The following is a 13,370-nucleotide window of genomic DNA, read 5'->3' as shown; positions in this document are numbered from 1 at the left end:
TGGAGTCCCGTTTTGCGGTACGCCGCACCCCTCCCGATGAACAGGACCCCCGTTTCGACCGTAGCGCTCCAATACAAGTCCGTTTCCTCCGTTTTGCGGTATGCCACACCCCTCCCGATCAACAAGACCCCCGTTTCGACCGTAGGAGGTCCGTTTCCTCCGTTTTGCGGTACGCCAGAACCCTCCCGATGAACAGGATCCCGTTTCGAACGTGGCCGGTCGAACACAAGGCCATTTCCTCCGTTCTACGGTATGCCAGGCCTCGTTTCCATTGGCTGTTCCGTCCAAGCCCTCCCGATGAACACGAGGACGCATTCCTTTCCGACCCAGCTGGTTGGCTCCCCATGAACACGACGACGACGATGTTTCTCTGTTCCGACCCAGCCATGTACATGAGCCCTGGCCGTGTGTATGCAAGAGTAGGCGTTTGAGACCCTTCCTGTATGTACGTACGAAGCCGTATTTTCTTTCTTCCACACTGGCCGCTGTACGTACGTGTACATGCTACGTGCGCGCCTCTACTACGACACGTGCGCGCCTCTACATCGACCAGTATGTACGTAGACGTTCGCGACCAGGAAGACAACGCTACGTACGCTTCGACCAGGTGGGTCCCGACTGTCAGGGACTTCCTTGCCTGCGAAGATGTAGCTGGTGGGTCCCAGCAGTCAGGGGGGGCGGATCAATTTTTTTCCCAGACGCACTTCCTTGCAGACGAAGATGTAGCTGGTGGGTCCCAACAGTCAGGGGGGAATATTTTTTCGCGAAATACGGTGGCCCGTCCGGTGGGTCCCAGCTGTCAGGTGGAGGAATAATTATTTTGCGCGTAATAAGGAGGCACTTCCTTGCTGTGGCCATGGACCCAGCTGTCAGCCTCTCCACGTACAGTCCACGTCCAATGGAAGCCGTTCCTTGACCACGTTGACCACGCACCGCCGAGAGCACCAGGGCGGTGGACAACGGCGAGGCCTAGGAAGGGGACGACGCGGAGCCGGGGAAGACGCGCCAGTGGATGCCCACGCGTAGAGGAGTACGAGGTTTCACTGGTTCGCTTCGGTGTGAGGCTGCCGTAACCACAGAATAATAGGGGGTGTGGGTTAGTAGAGGGATGGCCTGGCCAGCGGTGGGAATAGTAGGGGGCGGTGAGGCCTCCGCGGCAGCACAACCGGCCACGGGAGGCAGGAGCATGCGGCACGACCGGCGCTACTTTGGGCGGCTGGAGCAACAAGACCAGAGGTTGAAGAAGCACTACGGCCGTTGGATGGACATCGTACGGTCACTGGAGCTAGAATCATTCATATTGACTAACTTGGCAAAGCACTCCGTCCCCGTCAACTTAGTAGGCCCACAAGTCAGCCTCCCACCAAGGTGGGTCCCAACTAGCAGGGGGAGTATTCATTTTTTTGTGCGTAATAAGGAGGCACTTCCTTGCGTGCAAAGATATAGCTGGTGGGTCCGACCTGTCAGTGGTGGGAACATTTTTTCGTGAAATACACAGGCCCTTCCGGTAGGTCCCAGCTGTCACGTGGAGGAATCATTATTTTGCGCGTAATAAGGAGGCATTTCCTTGCGTGCGGCCGTGGACCCAGCTGTCAGCCTCTCCACGCACAGTCTACTTCCGATGGTTTCGTTCATTGACCACGTTGACCACTCCGCGCCGAGCGCATCCAAGGTGGTGGACGACGGCGAGGCCTCGGACACCAACGAGCCGGAGATGGGAAGACGCGGGAGTAGAGTCGCAGACGGAGAGGTGTATGAGGGTTAACTGGTTCTGGTGCGTTGTGGTTCGGCAGTCGGTGGAGAAGAACAGGAGGTGTGGAGGGGTGGAGGGATGGCCTGGCCAACGATGGAGTAGCGCTTCACAGCGAAGCGTGCTAAGCAGAGCTGCTAGCAGCGGGAGGCGGGAGCAGGTGGTCCCGACGGCGCTGGAGGAAGAAGACGAGAGATTAAAGATGGATGCCGGTTGTTGGATGTAAATCCAATGGCTAACGATGTCAGAATCATTTGTTGACTAAGTTTACAACGACTTGCATTGGCTTCGGCCTATTGGCCCACATTTCAGCCTCCAAAAATGTGGCATGTATTCAACCCGTTTTTTCAGAATTTACAGTCTTTTTTTTGCGGGGTAGAATTTACAGTCCATTTGATCTTTTTTTTGAATTACAGTCCATTAGATGGGCTGGGTGAACAAATAATGTAGCGTCCATGCGGCCCATTTATGTTTTTCCTAAAAAATTACAGGCCATTTGCACTTTCTCGAAATACACGATTTTGCTGGGTTGATTCTAATTATATCAGTTTCGAACTAGACCTAGAGCATCAATCATAGCCATTGGTCACCTAAATCCAATGGCTGAGATCATCAGGATTCGCCATGAACAATAGACTGATACTGCCTCTACTGTGTTCTAGAACAATCACGTGACCTTTCACGAACAAAAGAAGCCTATGTTCCCTGCCTCATGGGTTGTATTGCCGCTTGAGTACATGGCAGTTTGAGCCCAAATGAGATTGTTTGGGAGTAAAACAGGGAGCAAAAAGTAAGGTGCAGTCTTTTTAGATGTGCACATACAGTTTCTTGTATGAATAATAATCCCTACCTTTATAATACTTATCAATCATAATTAATTAATATCTACATTCGCACATTTCTATATTTTATTTTTGCCTTTTATCTATCAGCAAATCTATGGCTTATTCTCTTTTACCAAAATCACTCTCTTCAACTAAGACATGCCTTGCACGTGTATACATACTAGTTTTTATAAGTTACCAAGATGTGGGATATTGTTTTCTTACATATGTAAGTATCTGTTAAATATATGATGACAATAACAATAATATATAATAACATATTAAATAATTTAAATATATATAATATAGTTAGAAGGGAAACATAAGTTGGACCAGGCGTTCCTATTCTTATATAGAAAAATAGAACAGACCTCTGCGTTTTCTTCAAAACAATATATAAATTGGGCTGCCGATGTTTCAGGAAAAATAAAACTTCGGATGGGAGGTCCATAGGCCGGTCGATACATGACGGCCCTCAAGAAAATACAAACATCCTTATGGACCTCCCATCCGAGGTCGTGGGCTGTGCATGTTAAAAAAGAAAGCCTAGACGGGGCAGCTGTTGTGCCCGGGTTCGATTCCACCTGTGCAGAGTAAATATCTCCAAATTTTTTGCCTCTGCCTTTATTGACATGTGGGTCCCAATTGTCATCTACGCACACCACGTCCTACACTTGTCAAAACTTCATCCCTCGTTTTCTCTATTATTCGCACACTCGACATTGTGTGTGCATTTTGAAAATAGCATATCTTTTTGACTGTGCATGATATGAAGATGTGCTATGCATGAATGTAGATCAGCATGATGTTAACTGGCTGGTAGTTCCAGTTTCGACCATGAATAAAACTTCCGACATGATGTTAACACTATTTGAAAAGACCGTGTTAATATAAATGCTCTGCCTCTGAAAGTTGTAGTTACTTATTTGAAACTGAACTTGGAGTTTCTTATCTGAAACTAAAACATGCAGTTTCTTCTCTGAGAATCACATTGTCTGCACTTTTATACTCCTATGAAACTGCATTTCTTTAAGTGCTAAAAATAGATCTCTAGAATTCATAAAATACTTCATCTGCTCAATACTGCAAAGCTGAAATTCAAAAGACATTCATATCTGAAAGTACTCTCAAAATACACAACACAAAACACAATTCACAACCTACAAATACTAACAACCCTAAGCTCCTCCTGACAATTCACAACCTGCCCGACTATTGGTCTGGGGGAGGGGGGCAAATCCGTCCTATTCCTCAGCGGCAGATAGCCGCCCCGTGAGACGATGTGAACGGCGAGGGAGAGGATGGCGGGGAAGCGTCGTCGGGCCAACTGTTTTTCTCCTGTTGCAGTTGGGTTCGGTCGACGAAGACTCCACTGGCTCGCTATGGCACGTCACCCTCACAAATGGCACCCTGTAGATGCTCGATCCTTTAATCTCTGGTGGATGCTCCATCTGAAGGAAATATGCCCTAGAGGCAATAATAAAGTATTATATATTTCCTTATATCATGATAAATGTTTATTATTCATGCTAGAATTGTATTAACCGGAAACATAATACATGTGTGAATACATAGACAAAGAGAGTGTCACTAGTATGCCTCTACTTGACTAGCTCGTTAATCAAAGATGGTTATGTTTCCTAGCCATAGACATGAGTTGTCATTTGATTAACAGGATCACCTCATTAGGAGAATGACGTGATTGACATGACCCATTACGTTATCTTAGCACCCGATCGTTTAGTATGTTGCTATTGCTTTCTTCATGACTTATACATGTTCCTATGACTATGAGATTATGCAACTCCCGTTTACCGGAGGAACACTTTGTGTGCTACCAAACGTCACAACGTAACTGGGTGATTATAAAGGTGCTCTACAGGTGTCTCCAAAGGTACTTGTTGGGTTGGCGTATTTCGAGATTAGGATTTGTCACTCCGATTGTCGGAGAGGTATCTCTGGGCCCACTCGGTAATGCACATCACTATAAGCCTTGCAAGCATTGTGACTAATGAGTTAGTTGCGGGATGATGTATTACGAAACGAGTAAAGAGACTTTCCGGTAACGAGATTGAACTAGGTATCGAGATACCGACGATCGAATCTCGGGCAAGTAACATACCGATGACAAAGGGAACAACGTATGTTGTTATGCGGTCTGACCGATAAAGATCTTCGTAGAATATGTGGGAGCCAATATGGGCATCCAGGTACCGCTATTGGTTATTGATCGGAGAGGTGTCTCGGTCATGTCTACATAGTTCTCGAACCCAAAGGGTCCGCGCGCTTAAAGTTACGATGACAGTTATATTATGAGTTCATGTGATTTGATGTACCGAAGGTTGTTCGGAGTCCCGGATGTGATCACAGACATGACGAGGAGTCTCGAAATGGTCGAAACGTAAAGATTGATATATTGGACGACTATATTCGGACACCGGAAGTGTTCCGGAGAAGTTTCGGATTAAACCAGAGTGCCGGAGGGTTACCGGAACCCCCCGGGGAAGTATTGGGCCTAGGTGGGCCTTGAGGGGAGAGAGAGGGCAGCAGCCAGGAGGTGGCACGCCCCCTCCCAAGGGGAGTCCTAGTTGGACTAGGAGAGGGGGTGCAGCCCCCTTTCCCTCTCCCTCTCCCTCTCTTTCCTTCCCCCCCTTCTTTCCTAGTTGGACTAGGAAAGGGGAGTCCTACTCCTACTAGGAGGAGGACTCCCCCTCTCTCCCTTGCGCGCCTAGGGCAGCCGGCCTCCCCCTTGCTCCTTTATATACGGGGGCAGGGGGCACCTAAGGACACACTTGATATACGATATTTTAGCCGTGTGCGGTGCCCCCTCCACCAGATTACACCTCGATAATACCGTCGCGGAGCTTAGGCGAAGCCCTGCGTCGGTGGAACATCATCATCGTCACCACGCCGTCGTGCTGACGAAACTCTCCCTCAACACTCGGCTGGATTGGAGTTCGAGGGACGTCATCGAGCTGAACGTGTGTAGAACTTGGAGGTGCCGTACGTTCGGTACTTGATCGGTCGGATCGTGAAGACGTATGACTACATCACCCGTGTTGTGGTAACGCTTCCGCTGTCGGTCTACGAGGGTACGTGGACAACACTCTCCCCTCTTGTTGCTATGCATCACCATGACCTTGCGTGTGCGTAGGAAAATTTTTGTAATTACTACGTTCCCCAACAGTGGCATCCGAGCCTGATTTTATGCGTTGATGCTATGCATGAGTAGAACACAAGTGAGTTGTGGGCGATATAAGTCATACTGCTTACCAGCATGTCATACTTTGGTTCAGCGGTATTGTGAGATGAAGCGGCCTGGACCGACATTACGCGTATGCTTACGCGAGACTGGTTTCACCGTTGCGAGCACTCGTTGCTTAAAGGTGACCGGCGGGTGTCTGTCTCTCTCACTTTAGTTGAACCGAGTGTGGCTACGCCCGGTCCTTGCGAAGGTTAAAACAGCACCAACTTGACAAACTATCGTTGTGGTTTTGATGCATAGGTAAGAACGGTTCTTGCTAAGCCCGTAGCAGCCACGTAAAACATGCAACAACAAAGTAGAGGACGTCTAACTTGTTTTTGCAGGGCATGTTGTGATGTGATATGGTCAAGACATGATGTGATATAATGTGTTGTATGAGATGATCATGTTTTGTAACCGAGTTATCGGCAACTGGCAGGAGCCATATGGTTGTCGCTTTATTGTATGAGATGCAATCGCCATGTAATAGTTTTACTTTATCACTAAGCGGTAGCGATAGTCGTAAAAGCAATAAGTTGGCGAGACGACAACGATACTACGATGGAGATCAAGGTGTCGAGCCGTTGACGATGGTGATCATGACGGTGCTTCGGAGATGGAGATCACGAGCACGGTGCTTCGGAGATGGAGATCACAAGCACAAGATGATGATGGCCATATCATATCACTTATATTGATTGCATGTGATGTTAATCCTTTATGCATCTTATCTTGCTTTGATTGACGGTAGCATTATAAGATGATCTCTCACTAAAATTTCAAGACAAAAGTGTTCTCCCTGAGTATGCACCGTTGCGAAAGTTCTTCGTGCTGAGACACCACGTGTTAATCGGGTGTGATAGGCTCTACGTTCAAATACAATGGGTGCAAAACAGTTGCACACGCGGAATACTCAGGTTAAACTTGACGAGCCTAGCATATGTACAGATATGGCCTCGGAACACAGAGACCGAAAGGTCGAGCGTGAATCATATAGTAGATATGATCAACATAGTGATGTTCACCATTGAAACTACTCCCTCTCACGTGTTAATCGGACATGGTTTAGTTGCTTTGGATCACGTAATCACTTAGATGATTAGAGAGATGTGTATCTAAGTGGGAGTTCTTAAGTAATATGATTAATTGAACTTAAATTTATCATGAACTTAGTACCTGATAGTATCTTGCTTGTCTATGTTAATTGTAGATAAATGGCCCGTGCTGTTGTTCCGTTGAATTTTAATGCGTTCCTTGAGAAAGCTAAGTTGAAAGATGATGGTAGCAATTACACGGACTGGGTCCATAACTTGAGGATTATCCTCATTGCTGCACAGAAGAATTACGTCCTGGAAGCACCGCTAGGTGCCAGGCCTCCTGCAAGAGCTACGCCAGAAGTTATGAACGTCTGGCAAAGCAAAGCTGATGACTACTCAATAGTTCAGTGTGCCATGCTTTACGGCTTAGAACCGGGACTTCAACGACATTTTGAACATCATGGAGCATATGAGATGTTCCAGGAGTTGAAGTTAATATTTCAAGCAAATGCCCGGATTGAGAGATATGAAGTCTCCAATAAGTTCTATAGCTGCAAGATGGAAGAGAATAGTTCTGTCAGTGAGCATATACTCAGAATGTCTGGGTATAATAATCACTTGATTCAACTGGGAGTTCAACTTCCGGATGATTGCGTCATTGACAGAATTCTTCAATCACTGCCACCAAGCAAGGGATGGATAAGACGATTCCCGAGCTCTTCGCAATGCTAAAGGCAGCGGAGGTAGAAATCAAAAAGGAGCATCAAGTGTTGATGGTCAGTAAAACCACTAGTTTCAAGAAAAAGGGCAAAGGGAAGAAGAAAGGGAACTTCAAGAAGAAAAACAAGCAAGTTGCTGTTCAGGAGAAGAAATCCAAGTCTGGATCTAAGCCTGAAACTGAGTGCTTCTACTGTAAGCAGACTGGCCACTGGAAGCGGAACTGCCCCAAGTATTTGGCGGATAAGAAGGATGGCAAGGTTAACAAAGGTATATGTGATATACATGTTATTGATGTGTACCTTACTAATACTCGCAGTAGCACCTGGGTATTTGATATTGGTTCTATTGCTAATATTTGCAACTCGAAACAGGGGCTACGGATTAAGCGAAGTTTGGCTAAGGACGAGGTGACAATGCGCATGGGAAATGGTTCCAAAGTCGATGTGATCGCCGTCGGCACGCTACCTCTACATCTATCTTCGGGATTAGTTTTAGACCTAAATATTTGTTATTTGGTGCCAGCGTTGAGCATGAACGTTATATCTGGATCTTTTTTAATGCGGGACGGTTATAAATTTAAATCAGAGAATAATGGTTGTTCTATTTATATGAATAATATCTTTTAGGGTCATGCACCCTTGAAGAGTGGTCTATTTTTAATGAATCTCGATAGTAGTGATACACATATTCATAATGTTGAAGCCAAAAGATGCAGAGTTAATAATGACAGTGCAACTTATTTGTGGCACTGCCGTTTGGGTCATATCGGTGTAAAGCGCATGAAGAAACTCCATACTGATGGAATTTTGGAATCACTTGATTTTGAATCACTTGGTACTTGCGAACCGTGCCTTATGGGCAAGATGACTAAAACACCGTTCTCCGGAACTATGGAGAGAGCAACAGATTTGTTGGAAATCATACATACAGATGTATGTGGTCCGATGAATATTGAGGCTCGTGGCGGATATCGTTATTTTCTCACCTTCACAGATGATTTGAGCAGATATGGGTATATCTACTTAATGAAACATAAGTCTGAAACATTTGAAAAGTTCAAAGAATTTCAGAGTGAAGTTGAAAATCATCGTAACAAGGAAATAAAATTCCTACGATCTGATCGTGGAGGAGAATATTTGAGTTACGAGTTTGGTCTACATTTGAAACAATGCGGAATAGTTTCGCAACTCACGCCACCCGGAACACCACAGCGTAATGGTGTGTCCGAACGTCGTAATCGTACTTTATTAGATATGGTGCGAACTATGATGACTCTTACTGATTTACCGCTATCGTTTTGGGGTTATGCTTTAGAGACGGCTGCATTCACTCTAAATAGGACACCATCGAAATCCGTTGAGACGACGCCTTTTGAACTATGGTTTGGCAAGAAACCAAAGTTGTGGTATCTTAAAGTTTGGGGTTGCTATGCTTATGTGAAGAAACTTCAACCTGATAAGCTCGAACCTAAATCGGAGAAATGTGTCTTCATAGGATACCCAAAGGAGACCGTTGGGTACACCTTCTATCACAGATCTGAGGGCAAGATATTCGTTGCTAGAAATGGATCCTTTCTAGAGAAGGAGTTTCTCTCGAAAGATGTGAGTGGGAGGAAAGTAGAACTTGATGAGGTAACTGTACCTGCTCCCTTATTGGAAAGTAGATCATCGCAGAAATCAGTTTCTGCGACACCTACACCAAGTAGTGAGGAAGTTAATGATAATGATCATGAAACTTCAGATCAAGTTATTACTGAACTTCGTAGGTCAACTAGATCAAGATCCGCACCAGAGTGGTACGGTAATCCTGTTCTGGAGGTCATGTTACTAGACCATGGCGAACCTACGAACTATGAAGAAGCGATGGTGAGCCTAGATTCCGCAAAATGGCTTGAAGCCATGAAATCCGAGATGGGATCCATGTATGAGAACAAAGTATGGACTTTGGTTGACTTGCCCGATGGTCGGCAAGCCATTGAAAATAAATGGATCTTCAAGAAGAAGACTGACGCTGATGGTAATGTTACTGTCTTAAAACTCGACTTGTTGCGAAAGTTTTTCGACAAGTTCAAGGGATTGACTACGATGAGACCTTCTCACCCGTAGCGATGCTTAAGTCTGTCCGAATCATGTTAGCAATTGCCGCATTTTATGATTATGAAATTTGGCAAATGGATGTCAAAACTGCGTTCCTAAATGGATTTCTGGAAGAAGAGTTGTATATGATGCAACCGGAAGGTTTTGTCGATCCAAAGGGAGCTAACAAAGTGTGCAAGCTCCAGCGATCCATTTATGGACTGGTGCAAGCCTCTCGGAGTTGGAATAAACGCTTTGATAGTGTGATCAAAGCATTTGGTTTTATACAGACTTTTGGAGAAGCCTGTATTTACAAGAAAGTGAGTGGGAGCTCGATAGCATTTCTGATATTATATGTGGATGACATATTACTGATAGGAAATGATATACAATTTCTGGATAGCATAAAGGGATACTTGAATAAGAGTTTTTCAATGAAAGACCTCGGTGAAGCTGCATATATATTAGGCATTAAGATCTATAGAGATAGATCAAGACGGTTAATTGGACTTTCACAAAGCACATACCTTGACAAAGTTTTGAAGAAGTTCAAAATGGATCAAGCAAAGAAAGGGTTCTTCCCTGTACTACAAGGTGTGAGATTGAGTAAGACTCAATGCCCGACCACTGCAGAAGATAGAGAGAAGATGAAAGATGTTCCCTATGCCTCAGCCATAGGCTCTATCATGTATGCAATGCTGTGTACCAGACCTGATGTGTCCCTAGCTATAAGTTTAGCAGGGAGGTACCAAAGTAATCCAGGAGTGGATCACTGGACAGCGGTCAAGAACATTCTGAAATACCTGAAAAGGATTAAGGATATGTTTCTCGTATATGGAGGTGACAAAGAGCTCATCGTAAGGGGTTACGTTGATGCAAGCTTTGACACTGATCCGGACGATTCGAAATCGCAAACCGGATACGTATTTACATTCAATGGTGGAGCTGTCAGTTGGTGCAGTTCCAAGCAAAGTGTCGTGGCGGGATCTACGTGTGAAGCGAAATACATAGCTGCTTCGGAAGCAGTAAATGAAGGAGTCTGGATGAAGGAGTTCATATCCGATCTAGGTGTCATGCCTAGTACATCGGGACTAATTAAAATCTTTTGTGATAATACTGGTGCAATTGCCTTAGCAAAGGAATCCAGATTTCACAAGAGAACCAAGCACATCAGAAGACGCTTCAATTCCATCCGGGATTTAGTCCAGGTGGGAGACATAGAAATTTGCAAGATACATACGGATCTGAATGTAGCAGACCCGTTGGCTAAGCCTCTTCCACGAGCAAAACATGATCAGCACCAAGACTCCATGGGTGTAAGAATCATTACTATGTAATCTAGATTATTGACTCTAGTGCAAGTGGGAGACTGAAGGAAATATGCCCTAGAGGCAATAATAAAGTATTATATATTTCCTTATCTCATGATAAATGTTTATTATTCATGCTAGAATTGTATTAACTGGAAACATAATACATGTGTGAATACATAGACAAACAGAGTGTCACTAGTATGCCTCTACTTGAATAGCTCGTTAATCAAAGATGGTTATGTTTCCTAGCCAAAGAAATGAGTTGTCATTTGATTAACGGGATCACCTCATTAGGAGAATGACGTGATTGACATGACCCATTACGTTAGCTTAGCACCCGATCGTTTAGTATGTTGCTATTGCTTTCTTCATGACTTATACATGTTCCTATGACTATGAGATTATGCAACTCCCGTTTACCGGAGGAACACTTTGTGTGCTACCAAACGTCACAACGTAACTGGGTGATTATAAAGGTGCTCTACAGGTGTCTCCAAAGGTACTTGTTGGGTTGGCGTATTTCTAGATTAGGATTTGTCACTCCGATTGTCGGAGAGGTATCTCTGGGCCCACTCGGTAATGCACATCACTATAAGCCTTGCAAGCATTGTGACTAATGAGTTAGTTGCGGGATGATGTATTACGGAACGAGTAAAGAGACTTGCCGGTAACGAGATTGAACTAGGTATCGAGATACCGACGATCGAATCTCGGGCAAGTAACATACCAATGACAAAGGGAACAACGTATGTTGTTATGCGGTCTGACCGATAAAGATCTTCATAGAATATGTGGGAGCCAATATGGGCATCCAGGTCCCGCTATTGGTTATTGACCGGAGAGGTATCTCGGTCATGTCTACATAGTTCTCGAACCCAAAGGGTCCGCACGCTTAAAGTTACGATGACAGTTATATTATGAGTTTATGTGATTTGATGTACCGAAGGTTGTTCGGAGTCCCGGATGTGATCACGGACATGACGAGGAGTCTCGAAATGGTCGAGACGTAAAGATTGATATATTGGACGACTATATTCGGACACCGGAAGTGTTCCGGAGAAGTTTCGGATTAAACCGGAGTGCCGGAGGGTTACCGGAACCCCCCGGGGAAGTATTGGGCCTTGGTGGGCCTTGAGGGGAGAGAGAGGGCAACAGGCAGGAGGTGGCGCGCCTCCTCCCAAGGGCAGTCCTAGTTGGACTAGGAGAGGGGGGCGCAGCCCCCTTTCCCTCTCCCTCTCCCTCTCTTTCCTTCCCCCCTTCTTTCCTAGTAGGACTAGGAAAGGGGAGTCCTACTCATACTAGGAGAAGGACTCGCCCTCTCTCCTTGGCGCGCCTAGGGCAGCCGGCCTCCCCCTTGCTCCTTTATATACGGGGGCAGGGGGCCACCTAAGGACACACATCATATACGATATTTTAGCCGTGTGCGGTGCCCCCCTCCACCAGATTACACCTCGATAATACCGTCGCGGAGCTTAGGCGAAGCCCTGCGTCGGTGGAACATCATCATCGTCACCACGCCGTCGTGCTGACGAAACTCTCCCTCAACACTCGGCTGGATCGGAGTTCGAGGGACGTCATCGAGCTGAACGTGTGTAGAACTTGGAGGTGCCGTACGTTCGGTACTTGATCGGTCGGATCGTGAACACGTACGACTACATCACCCGCGTTGTGATAACGCTTCCGCTGTCGGTCTACGAGGGTACGTGGACAACACTCTCCCCTCTCGTTGCTATGCATCACCATGATCTTGCGTGTGCGTAGGAATTTTTTTGTAATTACTACGTTCCCCAACACCATCTGGGATCGATACTCCACCGTCGCTCCCTCACGATCGGATTCGGTGAATCTGTTTGCTCCATGGCCCAGAGGAGCAGCTCTATGTACTCCCGCGTGACTCCCTCCGGGAGTATCGCCGCCTTTTCGCTCTGTTGCAGATATTCGGCCATGGATGTCGCCGTCACCGCTAGTTGGTCCTTGTTGTCAAACCCAGACTGTATCTCCAACATCCTAGCTAGCTTCATAGGGTCACCGTCTGCGATCCTCACGTATCGGTTGTACTCCTCCATCGATCTACTTCTCCACAACACCTTCACTCGCCTGCGGTGGTTTTTTAATGGAAGAGGAGAGGAGCAGCACTGGTTTTGGTTTAGAATGGGAGAGGAGCGACGCTGGTTTTGGATTGGAACAGGAGAGGAGGGGCGGTGGTTTTGAAATGGAAGAGGAGAGGAGCAGCGCTGGATTTAGATTGGAACAGGAGAGGAGCAGTAGTGGTTTAAGAGGAGAAGAGCAGAAGAGCGGCGCTGGTCTTGGAAGTATTTTTTTTGTTTTGCGTATTTTGGGTCAAAGTTTGACCATGTACTGTATTTGACAAGCAAAATGTGAATGCATGTCACCAAAAATTGTATCA

The 13,370-nt window shown here is 46.0% G+C and overlaps 1 pseudogene; it reads left to right on the top strand.

The window, feature by feature from the left end:
• The window catches only part of LOC123096881 (uncharacterized), a 56,833-nt pseudogene that overhangs the window by 36,620 nt on the left and 6,843 nt on the right, over window positions 1–13,370 (top strand).

This window comes from Triticum aestivum, chromosome 4D (assembly GCF_018294505.1).
Source record: "Triticum aestivum cultivar Chinese Spring chromosome 4D, IWGSC CS RefSeq v2.1, whole genome shotgun sequence".
NCBI lineage: Eukaryota > Viridiplantae > Streptophyta > Magnoliopsida > Poales > Poaceae > Triticum > Triticum aestivum.
Note: the sequence above shows the minus strand (reverse complement) of the source record. Positions and strands in the feature narration are given on the sequence as shown.